At 39.8% G+C, this 20,208-nt stretch overlaps 1 long non-coding RNA gene across 1 annotated transcript in view; it reads right to left on the reverse strand.

The window, feature by feature from the left end:
- LOC115146323 (uncharacterized) overlaps positions 1-17,770 on the reverse strand; it is a 17,973-nt gene extending 203 nt beyond the window's left edge. The window contains exons 1-3 of the long non-coding RNA XR_003866123.2: positions 17,391-17,770; positions 2,424-2,653; positions 1-715 (exon numbers count right to left, since the gene is read on the reverse strand). The exon at positions 1-715 is cut by the window's left edge and continues 203 nt beyond it. This is a non-coding gene — a long non-coding RNA (uncharacterized LOC115146323). The remainder of the gene's footprint in view (positions 716-2,423; positions 2,654-17,390) is intronic.
- Between the last annotated feature and the right edge of the window lie 2,438 nt (positions 17,771-20,208).

Below are 20,208 nucleotides of genomic sequence, written 5' to 3' on the forward strand. Positions count from 1 at the left end.
GGGTCACTGGAATTGCCCCACTTTAGGAAAACCCCATTTGGTTTGTTTTAGAAAGGGAGAAATGGAACACCATTCATTTGTTTGCTCTCCCTCTATACTCGAGACCAGAGCGAATGCCAAGTGGGCTTCAACCCTCCCATTTTATTTGTTTGTTTCTTTGGAGAGTGGGAAAAGTTGTGGAACACTAGGAGGACATTGGACTTGGGCTGTGGTGAGTATCTCCAGCCACTGCGGTCAGTGACAAAGCTAAGCTAGCCAGGGAGTAAGTAAGGGGATGGGCTCTCATTTAGCCAGGCATTGCTGCTCTTGTTTGTGGTTGTCCCTGACAGCGTCTGTGACTCCAGTCCAAAGCACCTGTGTTTGCTCACTAGCTTTCCCCCAATCTGCTTGAAAAACACTGCGAGCAAATCACATGGCCGCAAGATAACCCGGGAACCATGGGAATAAAGAAGCCAGGACTTTTAGAACAGTTAATCATTAATGGTGCTTCTTTTTTGTCCCTATTCAGCGATGCCTGACACAAGCTTTGATATTTCATAGATGCAGACAGGTCAGAAGCAGACGCAGCCAGGTAGACATGCACTCAGAGAGGAAAGTGCCTTTATGTGTCTGTGGTTCTGTGGTGATGCGGTGATGCGGGGAGAAGGTCGTAGGCAGGACTGCATTGATCTCATTGGTCCCATTCCACACATAAGTCAAGTTAGGCCGTCTCCATCTGTGGAGGATAAAGCCAAAATAACACAAAGAGTTAATCCCCAACAAAACACCTTTGCCATTTTACACATCTCTCAGAAAAACGTCTGCAACACTGCTTTCCTCAAACATACAGCAGCACAAGACTTCACCCATTATAGCATATCACTGAGCTTTCAATATGTCATATCGTGTCAGAAATGGTCTGGTGATAAGAACGAGAGCTTGACATTTCCCAATAAATGTGTATTTTGATCGAATCTAATCAGGACCATCTCTCTCTTTGTCCAACATGGTCCCTGAAATGATAACCATGAACAGAACAAGTCATTTAAAGTTTGATCCTGTTTTACCCACCCAGGGTTCATTAAAGTACCATATTATTGGTTTGCTCCCTAGTTCATGATGTGAATGAGAAGTCCAGGGCTCATTTCATGCCTGTCAAAGTGGGCTTTATGGCAGAAAGGGGAAGCATGAAATGGCTTTCAGAAAGGCCACATTTATCTTACGGGAGAATGAAGTCTGCACAGCCTCATTCTTATAACCCACTAAAAGGGGCAGCGACAGCCCTTATCTCCCATTTGCCTGAACTTGCCGATGGTTTTCTAAAAAGAGTTTGTCACGGTCCACCCACCCCAACCCCCAAATCCAATAATACTGTATGAGAGTTGGAGAAGGTTGTGGAAGCTCAAGGGTGTATGGCTGAAAATATAGTAAAACGTAAATGAGCAAAGTGGCTGCCATTTGTATGGTATTTTGCAAACTACGAGTCAATCATTAGCGCGGCGTATTCAGAGATATCTGTTCTCTCCAAGTGAGGAGAAGTGAGAGATAAATGGAGGTTGTGTTTTAAGGAACAGTGTGAAGATGGAACTAAAAGTGCTAGGTACACAGCAGTAGAGAAGTAGAGAGGTTTGTGTTTCAAGGAACAGTGTGAAGCTGGGACTAAAAGTGCTTGGTACAGAGCAGTAGAGAAACTAGAGTTAAAGAGTTTTCACTCAGAAAATGTCACCTTCTTTGTTCCATTAACAATTAGGTAAAGTTGATTCATTCAGGTAAGAGTAAGGGATCGTATTAATGGCAGTTTTATAAAGCACTACTGTGAACAACTGATGTTGTAGCCTTGACTGAAAAGCTTTTACTACATCCCCTCACATCCCAATTTCTCCTGGCCTCAACTCACTTCATCACTGATACAACAACATTCAAAAGCAATTGGTAAACAGCCGCAATAATATTTATCCATGTATTAGCTCTAATGACTTGGAAATAATTGCTTCCTTCCTTTCAGATCCTATTATCCATATTGTTTGTCTTATGTTGTTAGCCATTTTCTTTTCAATTTCATACCCTTGAACCATGTGCTTGTTTATAACAGGCATGTCTGAACGTCATAGAGTTGAAATCCTCCCAGTACGTGTGTGTTGTCTTCCATGGCCAGTTTATTTGCTAATCCTGGCTACCCATGATAAGGACCTCTCTCTATAACTCACCACCTCTCCTGACCACAATCACCCACTCTTCTGAGTCATCTAAATACATTAGCATTGTAAAAAAAAGAATGGTCAAAACTAAGGTGCCAATCAATTCCATGCTGCTTCACCCACCAGGAAATAAATTGGGTTAAGCCGAGTCAAAGGGTGGCTTAACGACTGTATGGTTCAAACAAAGGTTCCTGTTCCAGAAGGGCAGGTAGGAGATGGATGGCTTGGTAAACACGGCTGACATACCTGGCGGGTGCCATGGGGCGGTCACAGCACAGCCCACGACTGAAGGGACAATGTGTGTGGCAGTCAGATCCATCTGCTTCTTCTGTCCGAACCAGTACTCTCCTTCTATGTATCATTATGGCCTCCTCTCCTCTACTCCCTTACATTGAGGCCTCCTCTCCTCCCTATCCATCCTTTCTCCGAAGGCACCTCTCCGACGCCACAGCCATGGAGCCCTCCCCAGCAGAGACCTGTTAGACAGAGAGAAAGAGAGAAGCTCCATAAATCCTTTTCCCTTCTTTATTTGATGTGTGGTTATAGCTCTGCTGTGATCCGTCCTCAGAGACCAAGTATTTCAAAACCACTCAAATAGGCTGGATGTGCCGATAAGCATGGGATGGCGACATTGAATTCCCAAAGCATAGCATTTTATCCAGTCACAGTTAAGAACATACAGTATATAGGCTATTGCAAAGAGAAATCTCACAGATTATACAAATGAGAACTTGTTCTCAACTGGCCTACCTTGTTAAATAAAGGTGAAATAATATATATTTTTTAAATACACATTTGACTTCTTAATGCTGTTTTATACCAATGTCTATCCTAATATTTTGGTAATAACACAACATATGCAACTTTTAACATTAGCTTTGATATTGTCACAAAAAAAACAGGTGGAATAGAGGTAAATTGTTATATTCTCTGTGAGAAAGTCAACTTTGCATTGTGGGAGACAGAGACAGAACTAAAGCAGCTCAGTGTGGGTAGTGGTAGGCAGGTATAGAGAGGAGAATGGGGAACACCCAGGAATGTTTAGCCAACTTGCCCGCCACATTCAAGCACGTGTGTCAACGGTGTTGGCAGGGTGTTGACACCTCCGCATAGAGAGAAAAGTAGTGATGTGAACGACATGGTCAGTGGGCTGCTTGTGCTGAGTACTCAGTGTGTTTAGCGGACCCAATGCAGAGGCACAGTATAAACATATACTCAGAAATACCACAAAACAAGTGCCACACAATAGGCACACTGGCATAAAACAAATATAGAATATTGAGCATAATCTAAAATACAATTGCAGTCATAAAATATGCAAGTTTCCCATTTATATAATATATGGTCATTTGTCTGTATACATAAATAGAAAAATAAGATCTTTGCAACCAGGGAAAGGAAAAATAACTTGAATACAACAACAAATCTTAGATAAACAACTGTCATCCTTTTAGAAATTGAGGGATGGATGTATGTTGCTCTTTTGTCAATTACTCAGTCAACATCACCTCCATTTTGGAATATCTCAGAATTATGTACCATTTTGGAATATCTCAGAATTATGTGCCATTTTGGGACATCTCAGAATTATGTGCCATTTTGGGACATCTCAGAATGATGTACCATTTTGTGATCTCAGAATGATGTACCATTTTGTGATATCTCAGAATTATGTACCATTTTGGGATAGCTCAGAATTAAATTATGACCCTACATGCTGAGGAAGAAAAATTGCTGATTTTCTCTCTGTTAACACAACTCCAAGACATGTTAAATTATTTTTCAATTATGTTCTACTAATTTAATTAATTTGGTTTTAATTGTCTATTTATAGAATTCAAGAAAAACAACACCGTTACATAATTATAGTCAAATGTCTTGTAATTGAAATAGTAACTTTATGAAACCCACAGACAATTTGTTGACAAATGGATCAGTATATTGACTTTAATTATTCTCAATATCCTATGAAAACCTCGTAACTATCTCACAAAAATAGAAATAAATAAATAAATCATTGCATTTATAGAACGCTAAGAAATGCTTTCCTTTTCGTTTGACATTCTTCCGTGGGGAATAATGTTCTTGTTCATTTTCTATGGCTCTGGCAAAAGTAAATAGTATGTAGTCCTACAGAAGATGTGTAATATTATCCACACAGTTAAGTCATTTCATTATGTATCTATTTGCCTCTAAACTGTATAACATACAAGGAGAACTTGTAGTTTTCCTAATTGTAGTACATAATTGTACATTTTCCTTATAGGAGCTAGAATCCTTAGTTGCTGCATTCATTTTTGGACATAAACATTAGTGATATATACCCATTGATTCTTGAAGAATATAACTTAAGAATGCCTCATGAGCTTATTTCAACTGTTATATCCCATCAGAACCCAAAATATAATATTTTTTACTCCAATGTTTGTAAACAAATTAAATGCCTAAAAAAAACATTTTAAACTATCATTATGATATTATGGAAAGTCAGCCCTTGCATCCATTTCTCTGTCTATGAATTTGAGGATTAACATTTTCCCAGGCCCATCCCTCAGCTTCTTCCCAAAACAGAGGCGGGGTGTCCGCTTTGTGATTGTTTCAACTACAGATTCTAGCTTTATAGGTTTGTAAGATGCTTCATAAAAACAAGTAAAAATTGTGTTATATTGTACAAAGTCTTTCAGTTGATCAAATCAATGTATCGTGAGGAGAGCTTAAATTAATGTCTTACTTTGTGAGATATGGTTTAGTTAAGAAAATAGAAAAGGGCTATTTATCAATATCTTGTTCTGCAATTTAATTCAACATAATGTTCTAGTGGTTATCAAATTGTGAGTGAACATTGACATACAGTACATTGTTGAATCAGCTGTTAATTCAATCCACCACAACCTGCAATTTAAGAAAAAAGGCAAATAATGCCCTTGAAAGTATATACTTATTTGAAGAGAAAAACTATATATTTACATTTGATTGCATTTCCCATACAATGGCAAACTAATATTGCCAATAAAACATGCATTTTTAAATACATACAATGCAAAGTGCATCACCTCATTCGACTTCAGGAGAAGCTAACATTCTCTGCTCTGGTTTGTCAAAGGAGAAGACAATGACAATGAATTCTGCCTCTGGCCATCCACTAGGAGCTGCAGGGCCTGATATTTCACGGCTGTGAATATAGCCTCATGGCTTTAGACAACCACACAGGTGACAAAAGACCACCTTGAACACAGTACATGTCAGAAGGCCTGAAGCATCATAACATAAACCCTGTGCGAGTCCTCCGAGTGCTCTCTGACACACAAGACAACGGCATGGTGAGCTAGAGGTCGACAGTACTTGGGGTAATTGGAGGAGTGTTGTACATTTCATCTTGTGTGACTCACTGGCTCTTTCTCCATGTTTGAATGCTGGGATATTGTGCGTTGTACGGAACCCAAAACTGATGTTCTCAGAAGTAATAAATTACACGGCCACTGACAACCTTAAGCAGTGTTAAAATGCCATGAACATAGCTTTATTTCAGGGTCATTGGAGCGTGAAGCTGAGAGGGCTGCCAAGCCCGGCACCACCCACCCCACAGGTTGCTGCCGCTCCGCTCACACAGCCCAGCAACACACGTATTTCTCCTCCCATACCTGAGCTCTGACATGCTCACCAAACGTTCAGAGGCACAACAAACTGTCAAGCTGCTCACTCTCAACCAAAACAAGCACTTATTGTTCCTTAAAGAAGATTTTCTCTTTGCTAATATCCAAGCTGCATTTGATCTATATTTTATATTTGATCTCCTTTGTAAAATCATTTAAATAAAATTGCTCCCTCTTTGGATATTCAGCTCGACTTCCATCGTGTTCCAGAGTCCATTCGGAGCAGGTATTAGCACATCTCTTTGAAACATGACCAGCTTGTAATTGCCCATTCTTACACTGGGATAATAAGGCTCACATGCTGTCCTTCTGAATTATAATCCATGCATAAAATGCATAATAGAAATTGTCAAGTCAATGACAGGAATTACCTACAAAATGGCAGCAACCTCACAAGGTTCATTGTAACTTTGAATTAACGGCAACATGTTCCACCACCATCCTCTCAGCATCTGGATCTGACCACCCACAGGGCCCTGTGACATTACATCCTTTAGGGTGGGGGATGGGTGTGTATTTGAGTGTGTGTGTGTATGATATCAGATATTTTTTAGAGAAATTGTTACCCTTTTTACATTTCCTCAGAAGACTACTAGAGGGAACTGTAGTAATTGCTGTGCCTGTCAAATAGACATTACAAACGCACTGTCTGAATTCAAATTCCACTAATAACTAGTCAATGTAACGCAAACACAAACTAACAAACTGAAATAAAAGACCACAACGTGGATCCTGGTCTCAGTCAGGGCAACTACTGGCATTATTTGGTTCTAACTTGAGTTGGCATTAGGTAATTTAATGACTGCATCTGATCGCTCTCTCAAGGGCCGTCTGCAGTATTCAGCAGCATAGGAGCCTAAAGGACATCTCTGTCAACGTCTGAGACTTAAAAACAGTGTTGAAATGTCTATTTCACTTTGGTGGCTCCTCCCTGTGTCTTAGTTGTGTATTTGAGCTGCATTTCCTTCATGGTGAGCCCAGCTCCATATGAACTATACATATGCAGTATGAAGAAACTGTGAATGGGTATCATTATCATATCCTGTGCTTGACTTGTGCTGCCTCCTTTCTGGAGAGAAGAGGGGTCAGACATTATTCCTCCACCCTTAACCACCTCTCTGCTGTTTACCGAAGAGAAAGGGATTCAGGCCTTAAACGGCAGCACCATCTAAGGTGATCCTTAGCCACCGAGATACATAGGCGATAACCTGTTCAATTAGACAGCAACATCATGGCAGGCAGTATGTAGGCAGATAAATGACGATACAGTACGGTGTACAATGGGAATTCAAAGTATAGGGCAGCTGGGCTCTTATCTGGCCAGAGCGATGAAACCCGGCAACAAAGGGAGGCCTAAGACTAAGAGGCTTGATGCATGGGAAAGCCATCCGCCGGCCATTGTGACTGCCCTTCTGCTGAGCAAATAGTCCAAACTGTTCATTCCCCATCTCCCATTCTCTCCGTGGTACATTGTTTGTGTCCTTGCATTTCATTCTGACTGAAGAAGATTGCTCTCAGGGCCTGTGAGCAAACAGTCCAGAAAAGAGCCGGCTATCTCCTGCCGTTCCCAGGAGAACTAGCATTTTTATTTCAGCTCCAAGCTGTCAAAGGATTGGAGAGTTTATGTCAGGATCCCGAATTAATTAGTTTTAAGCTGGGGGGGGGGGGGGGACCACTGCGTTTTATCACCAAATGTTCAGTCAAATGTTTCCTAGCAATTATGCACCCCTGCTCGCTACGTATAGGCTTTCAGTCGCCAGACATTTGGTATTGGATACATACTGGATGGGTTTCGTAAGCACAAATGATGTGTTTAGTTGTTGTAACGGCAGTACAATGGTATGAATAGTGATGGACCAACTTCTGTCCAGGATTTGGTGTTATGGGGGTGAATTGAAAAGTTTCTTGTTTGTTTTTTTCTATGATGATGATGATGATGATAGGTACATGACTAAAATTGACAGAGCTTCCAGATGCTGTCATGAAGCATATCTGGTCAGACATTTGGTGGAATAGGACATAGAGTCTGGAACCTCCGTCAGAACAGCCAAAGTAACCTTAGAACCTTCTGTCACCCACAAAATCATTCCAAATCACTGCTTACTTAGCAACTATATATGAAACATTTTGGATCTGTGACACTGCTATATCTGTTTGCAAACTATGCTTGGTTTCTAATGCCAGAGACAACAAACCAGACAACTGTTCCTATTCAGTCCTACTTAACAACTCCTCTATCATCAGAAATGTCTTGTTTTACGGTGCAAAAGCCATACGACGCCATCCTGACTATGACAGTAGAATTGTATGTGTTGATCTTGTAGTTTTTCTAATCATGAAAACCAAAACACACCGTTATTCAAACCTCTGTGAGAGGCTGGTATGCATTTCCATCCTCAACTAATTAGCACTGTCCCACACGATGCTGTAGCATTTGTATGGATTAGTCCTTTACAAACTACCTTTCATAAACACATCACTGACAATCATCAATCTGCCCCAGTGGTTTACATCAGCTTACTGACTCAGTGTTCATTTTAAGTATGACCCCACCTGAAATTTGCATCATTATAGTAACGCAACAGTCTCTGAAACCTCAGACAATCCCAAACACACCGCTACTGTAACAGGACACAATATCTTTCAGAAACAATGTCAACGGTGTGTTACACCAATACATTGAAGAAACCAGAAATACCATTTTTTTTATGTGTCTTTGGTCTAAACAGTTGAATACTTGCCGCTATAAGCACATAGGAAAATAAAGGTATCCGATCATGACACATACATCTGGATGGGTGACTTCTTCATCAGACAGGATATTAAACCCCACTCCAGACTACTTCACAGACAGCGGTGAACAGGCGATGGGTTAAATCATGTGTATCAGGGGAATACTCTGTTAGAGGAAATGTACAGCTCTTGTCTTTAATGGTAATCTGCTCAACTGCTCTATAGACACCAACCAGCTTTCCAGGACCCTTCAGCTGAGCATCAGCCTGTACATGATAAATGACACAGCCATTTATATGGGATTCAATTGGCCATTCATTTAACTCAAGTCAGGGTATGAGAATTGATTAAATGGCTGACAGTGCTGAATTTAATTTGAATCCTTGGAGGATACCTCTATGGGCCGTGGGAGGTCAGGTTAAAGTGGCTGGTTATTGTTCTACACTTACTTTTCAATTGACACTTGTCTTTACACACTTTTACATGTTATTGCTGTGGATTGGTTGTTATTAAATTGAGTTGAACTATTATTAGATGAGGGCTTCCCTGGGCAAGACTGAGAGGGGTGGGTTGCTTTCAAGGGTTGAAATAGCCTATGCATGGTAAACAATGCACAGATCAGGAGCCGTCCTCCGTATTGTTATACCATGAAGGAGAACAAATACAGGATTTAACAATGATTTTTTTTCTCTCACTCGTATGGTATTAAAATGAGCACATTATTTGAATGTCATTGATTCTCATGAATGTTGAAAAGGCATATATGACAAGCTGAGGCAGTGTAAAGTAAAGGTATTAAATTCAACTTGGAAGCAGATTACAGAATTCACCTCTGCAGAACACTTTTTTCCCCGCGTTCAATAAATTGGACAAGTCCCATTGTAAGATAGCCTATCACACTGAACATGTCTGCATAGGGAACTTATACAGAAGAAAATATTACGTAGTTTGTTATTCAGAGTAGAGCGTTGGGGGGCCACACGGGCTTGTTTGCCTTTGCTGGAAGAGGAGATTGCTTTGGGGTTTAAATGAATCGCTGGCGCACTGCGTTTATAGGTTTCATTAACTTTTAATGAGTTGTATGTCCTTCGCTTTGACTGGCCTGTGGGCTCAGGCCTCAGCTCCCTAGGATTGGAGGTGGGTGAGGAGAGAGCTTAGCAGCCATTCCTGTGACCGTCTGCACTGGCTGGACACAGGAAAAGGAAATACAAGTCCTGAGTCCAAGGCAGAGAACCCTTCAGCTAGATATCCATCAGTTATGCCAGTCTGAATTTAAAACCTCACTCTAAGGTTTTCAGGCTTCAGGGGGAATAAAGGAATCATGTCGGATCAATCAATGATAACTGAGAAGAAATCTCTTTACCACAGCTGAATGAAATCATGTTTTATGGTGGCGTTCCAACATGGTTCCCTCTCAAGCACTTGCATCAAACCCATAGAGAAATGTGACTCTGACAAATTCTGTATACACGCTAGAGAAAAAGGCTATAGAAGCACATAAACAACACAACACACATGCATAACTTCTCCATTTCAGTCCCGGTAATACCTAGATTCATATTTTGGACTTCGCTAATCTTGATTTAATACAGTGTCTTGCTGCATGGTTGAACACATGTATTATCTTGCCGTGGGCTTCCTGAGCTTCATGTATCTCTTTGAGAAGCTAATCTTCCATCCTAGCATGCCTGAGCCTCTCTTCACTGTTCTCTCCTCCAGAGACAAAGGCCTTGCCTGTGCTCCCCATTTCATGTTCTTCTGCTTTATTCAATAAGAATCAACACCACTTGTACATTTTTGTTCTTATTTCTCACTTAATCCTGTTTATACACATGACTGTGCATTCTGTATTGCTGATTACTTTGTATCCACATCACTGCGTATATTTTCAGATCAGTCTTCGGTTAATATCTCTCCTCACCATGATGACCTACAATGCGTACTGTAGGACAAGCACCAACAATCCATCCACTCTGAGTGATACAAAAGCAGCAGGGGACTGAGAGGCACCCGATCCTGCCCTGAATAGGTTGTCTTCAGGTCAGTGCTTGTCCCGTCAGCTGCTGCCTCCAGGCAGTCAATGGGCATTGTTGACTGGTCTCTCTGTGATGCCAGCACAACCGTGTGTGTGTGTGTGTGTGTGTGTGTGTGTGTGTGTGTGTGTGTGTGTGTGGACCACAAGGCCATGCGGCCTGGCTCAGGGTGAGTGGAATCCCTGGTCTGAAATGTCACATTTGTTAGAGAGGTACAGACACATCACAGTCACCCTGTCCCCCTCCTCCTTTTCCTATCGTGACAGGTATTTATACTGACCCTCTGACCACTACCTGCTCTGCTCTGCTTGGTCAAATCCGATATGATGTCTGGAATGTATCTTCTGAGAATATCAATAAATAAGAAGCCAGCTGTAATGTATAGTGTAACCTGTACTTCAAATAGGAGTTGTTTCCTCTAAACTGTCTCTATATATTTTTCTTCCGATATGACTGTTCATATCTCAGACATTCTTTTGTGTATGGGAAAGAGGTGTGTAGAATTAAGAGGTGTGTCTGGGAGGAAGGTGTGTATAGGAGAGACGTGTGCAGCCTATAGAGACAGAGGTATAGGAGAGACGTGTGCAGCCTATAGAGACAGAGGTATAGGAGAGACGTGTGCAGCCTATAGAGACAGAGGTATAGGAGAGACGTGTGCAGCCTATAGAGACAGAGGTATAGGAGAGACGTGGCTACTGCAGAGCCAGGCCCAGCCAATCAGAATTAGTTTTAACCCAACAAAAGGGCTTTATTACAAACAGAAATGCTCCTCCGTTTCATCAGCTGTCGGGTGGCTGGTCTCAGACAACCCCGCATGTGAAGAAGCTGGATGCGGAGGTCCTGGGCAGGCTTGGTTACAGGTGGTCTGCGGTTGTGAGGCCGGTTGGACGTACTGCTAAATTCTCTAAAACAACATTGGAGGCCGCTTAAGGTAGAGAAATTGACATTCAATTCTCTGGTTTCAAGTTTCAAGAGAGTTTCAAGTTCCTTGGTGTCCACATCACCAACAACATATCATGGTCCAAACACACTAAGACAATTGAGAAGAGGGCACAACAAAACATTTTCCCCCTCAGGAAACTGAAAAGATTTGGCATGGGTCCCCAGATCCTCAAAAAGTTATACAGCTGCACCATCGAGCACATCCTGACAGGTTACAGGCCAGCATCTGACCGTAAGGCGCTACAGTGGGTAGTGCGTACGGCCCAGTTCATCACTGGGGCCAAGCTTCCTGCAATCCAGGACCTGTATAATAGGCGGTCAGAGGAAAACCCATAAGATTGTCAGAGACTCCAGTCACCCAAGTCATAGACTATTTTCTCTGCTACCGCACAGCAAGGAGTACCGGAGTGCCAAGTCTAGGACCAAAAGGCTCCTTAACAGCTTCTACCCCCAAGCCATAAGACTGCTGAACAATTAATCAAATGGCCACCGGACTATTACATTGAACACCCCCCCCCCCCCCCCCGCCCATTTGTTTTGTACACTGCTGCTACTCGCTGTTTATTATCTATGCATAGTCACTTCACTCCTACCTACATGTACAAATTACCTCTAACCTGTTATTGTTACTTTTTATAATTTTTTACTTTAGTTAATTTGGTAAATATCTTCTTAACTCTTCTTGAACTGCACTGTTGGTTAAGGGCTTGTAAGTAAGCAATTCACGGTAAAGTCTACACTTGTTGTATTCGGCGTATGTGACAAATAAAGTTTCATTTGATTTGATTTGGTGGACATTCCTGCAGTCAGAATGCAAATTGCACACTCCCTCAAAACTTGAGACATCTGGGGCATTGGGTTGTGTGACAAACCTATACATTTTAGTGTATTTTTATTGTCCCCCAGCACAAGGTTCATCTGTGTAATGACCATGCTGTTTAATCAGCTTCTTGATATACCACACCTGTCAGGTGGATGGATTATTTTGGCAATGGAGAAATGCTCTCCTACAGGGATGTAAACAAATTTGTGCACAACATTTTTGAGAAATAAGCTTTTTGGGCATATGGAACATTTCTGGGATCTTTTATTTCAGCTTATAAAACATGGAACCAATACTTTTTTTTCAGTATTTATGACTTCCGATATTAATAATTGGGAAATTAATTGAAAATATTGGTAAAAATGATTTGAATAAGCTCATCAAAGCATTGAACCTATGAATTTGTAAGGGAAAACCTGGCCATGAATTCACATTTATAAAAGGTAGCCTACTTGTATATAAGGTATCCTTTTCCGTTTTTTACTATGCATAATTATCATACCAAATTAGAAATATTGTAAGAAAAAGTGCAAGTTCTTTTTAACTTGATATATTTTCGCTTATAAATTAAAATGAAAACAAAAACAAAAATTGTTGTCTGACACCTAGTTTTGCCTCATATATTGAAATGGCCAAAGTATTCCACTCAAAATTCTTATTAGTAAGAATCAGTAAATCAATTGGTTTTGTTATCTGTAGTTCTCAAAAAAATCTATTAACTACCTTAAATCAATATTGAATGTTTATTTTTCGTATGTGCCTCTTGGTGTTATACAATATTTGTTACACTGAACAAAAATATAAACACAACATCCAACAATTTCAAAGATCTTACTGAGTTACAGTTTATATTAGGAAATCTGTCAATTGAAATAAATAAATGAGGTCCTAATCTATGGATTTCACATGACTGGGCAGGGGTGCAGCCATAGGCCCAACCACTTGGCAGCCAGACCCACCCACTGGGGAGCCAGACCCAGCCAATCATAATGAGTTTTTCCCCATGAAAGAGCTTTATTACTCAGCGCCCCACCCCTCCCTCAGACGATCCCACAGGTGATAAAGCCGGATGTGGACGTCCTGGGCTGGCATGGTTACACATCGTCTGCTTTTATGAGGCCAGTTGTACGTACTGCTAAGTTCTTTAAAACGACGTTTGATGCAGCTTCTGGTAGATAAATTAACATTAAATTATCTGGCAACTGCTCTGGTGGACATTCCTGTAGTCAGCATGACAATTGCACACTCCCTCAAAACTTGAGACATCTGGTGACATTGTGTTGTGTGACAAACCTGCACATTTTAAAGTGGCCTTTTATTGTTCCCAGCACAAGGTGCACCTGTAGAATGATCATGCTGTTTAATCAGCTTCTTGATATGCCACACCTGTCAGGTGGATGGATTATATTGGCAAAGGAGAAATGCACACTAACAGGGATATAAACAAATTTGTGGACAATTTTTTTGAGAAATAAGATTTTTGTGTGTATGGAACATTTATGGGATTTTCAGCTCATGAAACATGGGACCAATACTTTACATGTTGTGTTTATACTTTTGTTCAGTGTATATATCCCTTTCATACACAGACCAAAATCCCACTAATTTACCATGCCTGCATTTATATACCAACCTTTTCATATATCTGAAAGGGGTTGGCAGTAAAAAACATGGAAAATAAAAGCCACCTAAAGACCTACTCACGATTTCGGTAATTTCACAAACCCTGTAACCAAAATACAGTTATAGGGTCTGTGTGAATGGTTCTCTGATTTTTTGCAGGTAAATTCATTACACTTCCATTGTTTAACACCGCCCTAATTTGAACTGCAAACCGCCCCCATGGTTTAAAGGCCCAGTGCAGTCAAAATCGTGATTTGCCAGTGTTTTATATATATTTCCACACAATGAGGTTGGAATAATACTGTGATATTGTGAAAATAATGATAATCCCCTTTTTGTGTTGGAGCTGTTGGAGAAGTCCGCCTGAAATCTTTGCCTGTTTTGGTGGGATGGAGTTTTGACCTGCCTGGTGACATCACCAGGTGATAAATTAGTTAATAGACCAATAAGAAAGAGAGTTCCAAACTTCTCTGCTAATAACAGCTAGCTCCCCACTCAGATCACTTCCAGACAGTCTTAGCAAAATTCTTGTTTTAGAAATTGTTCTTTGCTAACAACCTATTTTTTTGTATTTTTTACTATTTTAATTGAAAACAATCACAGTAAGGTACTTTGTTACCCTGAAATGATTTAATAATGAGATAAAACGGCTGCATTGGACCTTTAACAACACCCCCACCTCTCCCAATTTACCAGTTACCCACTGATATTTATAAAACCTGCGAATAAGTGGTAAATAAGGGGCTGTTTGAGAGGGGGTCATATAAACATTGTCTCATATTTGATCACCAATTTAATTTGATCATCCATTTCAAAGGAGTAATCATATCAATAGTCTACATGGGTGATAATAATAATAATAATAACAATCATCATCATCATCATCATCATAAACATAATAAAAAACAAAAATATGATTATTTACTCCCAGTGGAAAAATAGGTTTGCCGCCAGTAGCAGACAACCTATGTTGCCTTTTTTTTAATGAATAAATTAATTGCAGGCCTATATAAATGTATAGGCCTAGATGCATTGTATCCTAAGCGTATACACTTATTTGAATAGCATTGAAAAGTATTCATGCAAAGTGTCAACTTGCCTAATTGAGAAAATGGCCACTAATGTTATTGATAATTGAAGCGAGATGGGTGGACACGATGAGCGTAAATCATGAGAGGAACTGACTGCTGAGAAACCATGGGTGGCTTTGAGTTTTGACTTTGTTGTCCTTTAATATACTGTGGGATAGCAGTTTCCCTTGCTAAAATATGGGATTAGGAGTATTTCGCGTGAAAGAGGAGTTAAGTCGGGGTATGTGGACCGTCCCACCCCTGCAATAGGCTGAAACAGAATTACAGCTTGTTAGACCGGTGTCCCGATATCACCCGGGAGACCGTTCTACTTGGGTGTTCCAGGCCCTGGTGGCTGAATGTGAGCTTAGGCTACTAGTTCTTTCAAAGGGAATATAGGGCCAGAGTTGGAAACCCATCAAAAAACAGGTGTTAATGTAGGCCTATATGGGACTATGTGTATTTACTGCTAGAAATTGCTTTATTCAACTGATGCAATTCTAATTCCAGTAAGAACTTGAACTATGGCATTTTAGATTATCAAAAACAATACCCCGGGACAACAATATATGTTTTAAAAATAAAAACCTATTTCAAACCTGTTTCAAACCTGGACATTTGTTTTGATGCTTGTAGGCCTAATATCGATTTATCCCAGTGTTATGAGAAACCTTATCCCAGTTTTGTTCCAAAGCTCGTGCAATAGAAAAGCAAACATAAGGACAGATAAGCTTTCAGCAAATCCAGCCTCAGACTCTAGAGGGGAGCATGAATGGACAACCTGTCGTGATCACTGCAGGAGGAATTTCATCCAAGTTTGACCACAACTTGTTCCAAGAATTCCAGACTAAGTTTCAGTCTGGAGAAGTGCCATTGGTTCCTAATCTAGAAATATGCAAATAAGAAGACCGGTAAGAACTGTAATTAAATTGGGTTACCAATTTAAGCTGTACCATCGCTCATCTTGTTGCTATAACAACCGTGAAGAGGTTGCTACTGATGGTGCGCCCATGACCTTAGCAGAGGCATCTCTCTCTGCAGACATTTGAAACCCTTTTTGGTGTGTGTGTTTGTGTGGACGCGTGCTTGCGTCTACCTGGTCAGGGCATCTGCACATTATCTCTATTGCCCGTTTTTCCTATTTGAGCGAAAACAACTTTTCAGAGGTAGGCCTTTATAAATGGTCCTACACAATAATGAAGGTTCGCCATGTCATGTATCTCAGGTAACTAAATTGTGTTATGTAGGCCTAGGAGACTGATGTCAGTGGCATAAACGCTCGTGTACTTTAGGTAAAAAGGTTATCCAGTGCAGATTGAGGCCGGTTACCTTTGAACCAGGGTTCCAAAAGGCCATTCCCATTTCACTCCACTCTGGAGGAGGCTTGACTGGGGTTATCCCCTCAATCAAAGGAAGAGTTTCGGCATACGCTCATTTAATAATGGGTAATAGGTATTTTCGAGGGCTCTTGCTCCTTGTGAGAGCGATATTGGGGAGGGGGAATTAATTATTGAAAAACTGTCCCCAGTGTTTTTAGGGCGCACTATGCGGTTTTATCTCAACATTACATATTTTATTACTACTATTTTCTAAACACAATGGTATATTTTTTTATACAGTGATATTATTGAGCAGAAATAAATGAAGCCTTGTTTTCTTCTTATTATTATTATTAGCCATAGATTATCATTGGAAGTCCTTAACCAATTGTAAATGGGTACCAATGAGATGGTGAAAAGAATGAGGATAATTTATGATAGCTAATTAATGGAATAAAAAATTGACATTTAGAATTCCACATAGGCCTATTGATTAAAGTGTTTGAGTTATTCTCAAGCGGTGTGCGTAAAATTATGTTTAAAACATCCCCGAAAGAAAGCCAATGGAAAATTGCAAACCCAATTGATTTATTGAAAACCGGAGGCACACAGCAGAAACCTCAAAAATGGATAGGCTATAAACCAACCGAACGCTAACATTTCAATGTTGTAGCCGCAGGATTTGATGGTGTAAAACTGAGTTCCATACGCAATAGAGCAAGTGCTCCTCTGATGACATCAATGATATCTATCAGCTGTAATAGCTCTCTGACACGCCATTTAAAGACACCGAGGCCACCTCTATCACAGAACTTGCAAATCACCTCAGCCTTTTTGAAGATTTAAACTCGTTGTTATAGAATCCAATCCCGCTTGCTCGAAGACCTTTCTCGTGAGCCCAGGATTTGAGCCAACGCTCAATTCTCATCTTGCCTTCCCCAAACAAATAACTCATATCACAAAACGATTGAATTGAAATAAATGTAGGAAATATACAATCAAATCAAATGTCCATACCTGTGCAATACAGTCGATGCTTACTGGCAAGCTACCGGAGCTCATTGTGGAACCTCGCCTTCAGCTACTGCAAAGGGCTGCAGACATCACGGCATTTATTTGAGCTCAAACTCTGCCACTGTTGACTTTAGCACAAAGCAAAGATTTCAGTGCCCCGCTAGTTTAACAAAAAAATATTATTTTACTAAGATATCGATCAGTGTGCTATAAAAAAACAGCTTAGCATTATGTCTAAAAACAACAGAACGAAATGTAATGTCTGTGTAAATTTACTGAGCGGTGACGTCCTATTCAAAATTTACACTCCTGCAATTTAGTTGTGCATGTACACTTCCTATATTGTGGGCATAGCCTCGACTCCATTGTTTACTGCCTTTGTTTATTCGCAGATCACTGGTGTTTAAAGTACGATTTGTGAGAGGGACTGGAGAATAAATGCACCCTTTACGTGTTCAGAAGGTGAACCGGTGTCCTATCTGGCATGGAGACAAACTTCCTCTCTGCCCTTGGATTTCCAAGCACATCGGCAGGGGCTTGGTGTCCCCCGGTCTGTGGAGTGAAAGATTGGGCGTCTTGCCGTGTTGGGAATGTGAAAATGTTGATTCATTTCGAATACAACTATATCTTATCTTTAGGCCCATTGAGAAGGGATCTCCAAGTAGTTTAAAAGAATCCCCAGACAATGGCTTAGTGATACAGAACAAAGCAGGCAGAGCATCACATTCAGTAGACACTGTTCTCAATCAGCACCCTTTCCCACAACTATTCTCTGACGCTACGGGATACTTTTATGTAATAATGAAACAAATTTCCTTGAAAGATCTCAACTTTAGTGTGTCTTCCATTAGGGGGGACCATTATCTGATCATTTATCACTCCAGTGTTAATCTGCAAAATTGTAATTATTCGCCTACCTCATGCCTTTTGCACACAATGTATATAGACTGCCCCTTTTTTTCTACTGTGTTATTGACTTGTTAATTGTTTACTCCATGTGTAACTCTGTGTTGTCTGTTCACACTGCTATGCTTTATCTTGGCCAGGTCGCAGTTGCAAATGAGAACTTGTTCTCAACTAGCCTACCTGGTTAAATAAAGGTGAAATAAATCAAATAAAAAAGTGTGTGTGTGTGTGTGTGTGTGTTAAAGAGGGAGAGAGATACTGTATTTAATAAATGTGATAATGCATTATGTTGTAAGATCGTCTATAGACACGACTACCGAAAGCCTTGTGCCAATGTAATTACTAGTAATCATGAATAGTAATGATTATTATAGGCCTAATACATTTATTGAGCCCTTAGGACATAAAGTAAATTGTAACATTTGTCTTCATTCTGTACTAAGTTGTAGATCTGTCGTTGTTGTTTCTGCTTTTTGACATTGAGCTGCCCTTGACTATATGGTATCATACACGACTGTACGTTTGAAAAAGATCGACACCATAATGATGACAGAAAACACATGACTGTGTTGAGCTGAGCTGGAGAATATTGTTTGGTGCATGTCCTCACCTGTATATCATAGCTTGACTGCTTGTGGCCATATCGTCAGCAGCTCCACCCTCCACCCCTATTTCACAACTGTCACTTGGAATCTAAAGTTTGTGACAAATCATTAAGCTATACTTTAGCCTATGTTTTTCCTGTTCTTGTTTGCTAAATATCTAGGAGCCATGTGGATAAATAGGTCAATATTGCTGGTTTCTTTCGCATAGGAATTGTGTAAATATGAATTATATTAATACATTTATGAATTCTATTAATACATTTATGAATTATATTAATACATTTATTAATTATATTAATACATTTATTAATTATATTAATATCATTAACATTTTCAATATAAAATGGTGGATGGAATTCAATCAAACATATCTGGCCAAGGTGAGAATAGTCTACTTGTTACCCATGGCAGGCACAAAAAAAAGATAGTTGTGTGACCTAAGGCCCTTTTTAGACAGTTTTGTTCAGGGGATATGAAGGTGCAGATTTCGATATAGACTAATCACTGCAGTCAAAGAAAATCAAGACATTTGAAATGCCATATATTCTGCATATAAATCTAGTGTATTTCTTGCATCTTTTTTATTTTTTACTATTATAGGCCTTTTCTTTTTGTCAAAATATGTTGCCACTTACTGTAGTCATTGAGAGGATCAAAACCTTTTTTTCCTCCATCTTCAATACACAACTGGATATTGACATCTCGATACGTTATGAACACGGGTAACAAGATTTTAAAAAACAGCTTTTTTCGTGGTATAATGTTTGAAGTAATTCATCCTACAAGTGTTTTTCTTCGACATAATAGACCCCTTTTTTAATAGTTAAGAGATGCTGATGTTGATATTTTCAATAAAAACGTATATTGTCATTCTAAGTCAAATATATAAGACATATCCATGGGTTTATCTGGTGCTGCCACTGTTGATGCTGCTACTGGTATAGGCCTATGCATACAACTACTACAACCACTACTACTACTACTAATAATATTTAATATTTTATTATTATCATAATTGTATTGCTGCGTAGGCTATACATTAAAAAAATCCACCATTGTGTTCAGAAGAAAATCCAAATAACATTTTAATATAGATTCTGTTCTTGTTGTCAACTACAACAACACACATTTACAAGCCATAAATAAGAATTACACAATTGATTGAAGAACTTCAGTCTCCCACAATGCATTAAAATCATTTAAAATTCCCGCTATTCAGATGCATTTTACAGTAGGCTAATCATCTTTTGGTCCATTCTCAAAGCAGACTATTAAACAGATTTTTGACACATTATTATTAACATCCCTTT

This window comes from Oncorhynchus nerka, linkage group LG18, assembly GCF_034236695.1.
Source record: "Oncorhynchus nerka isolate Pitt River linkage group LG18, Oner_Uvic_2.0, whole genome shotgun sequence".
NCBI lineage: Eukaryota > Metazoa > Chordata > Actinopteri > Salmoniformes > Salmonidae > Oncorhynchus > Oncorhynchus nerka.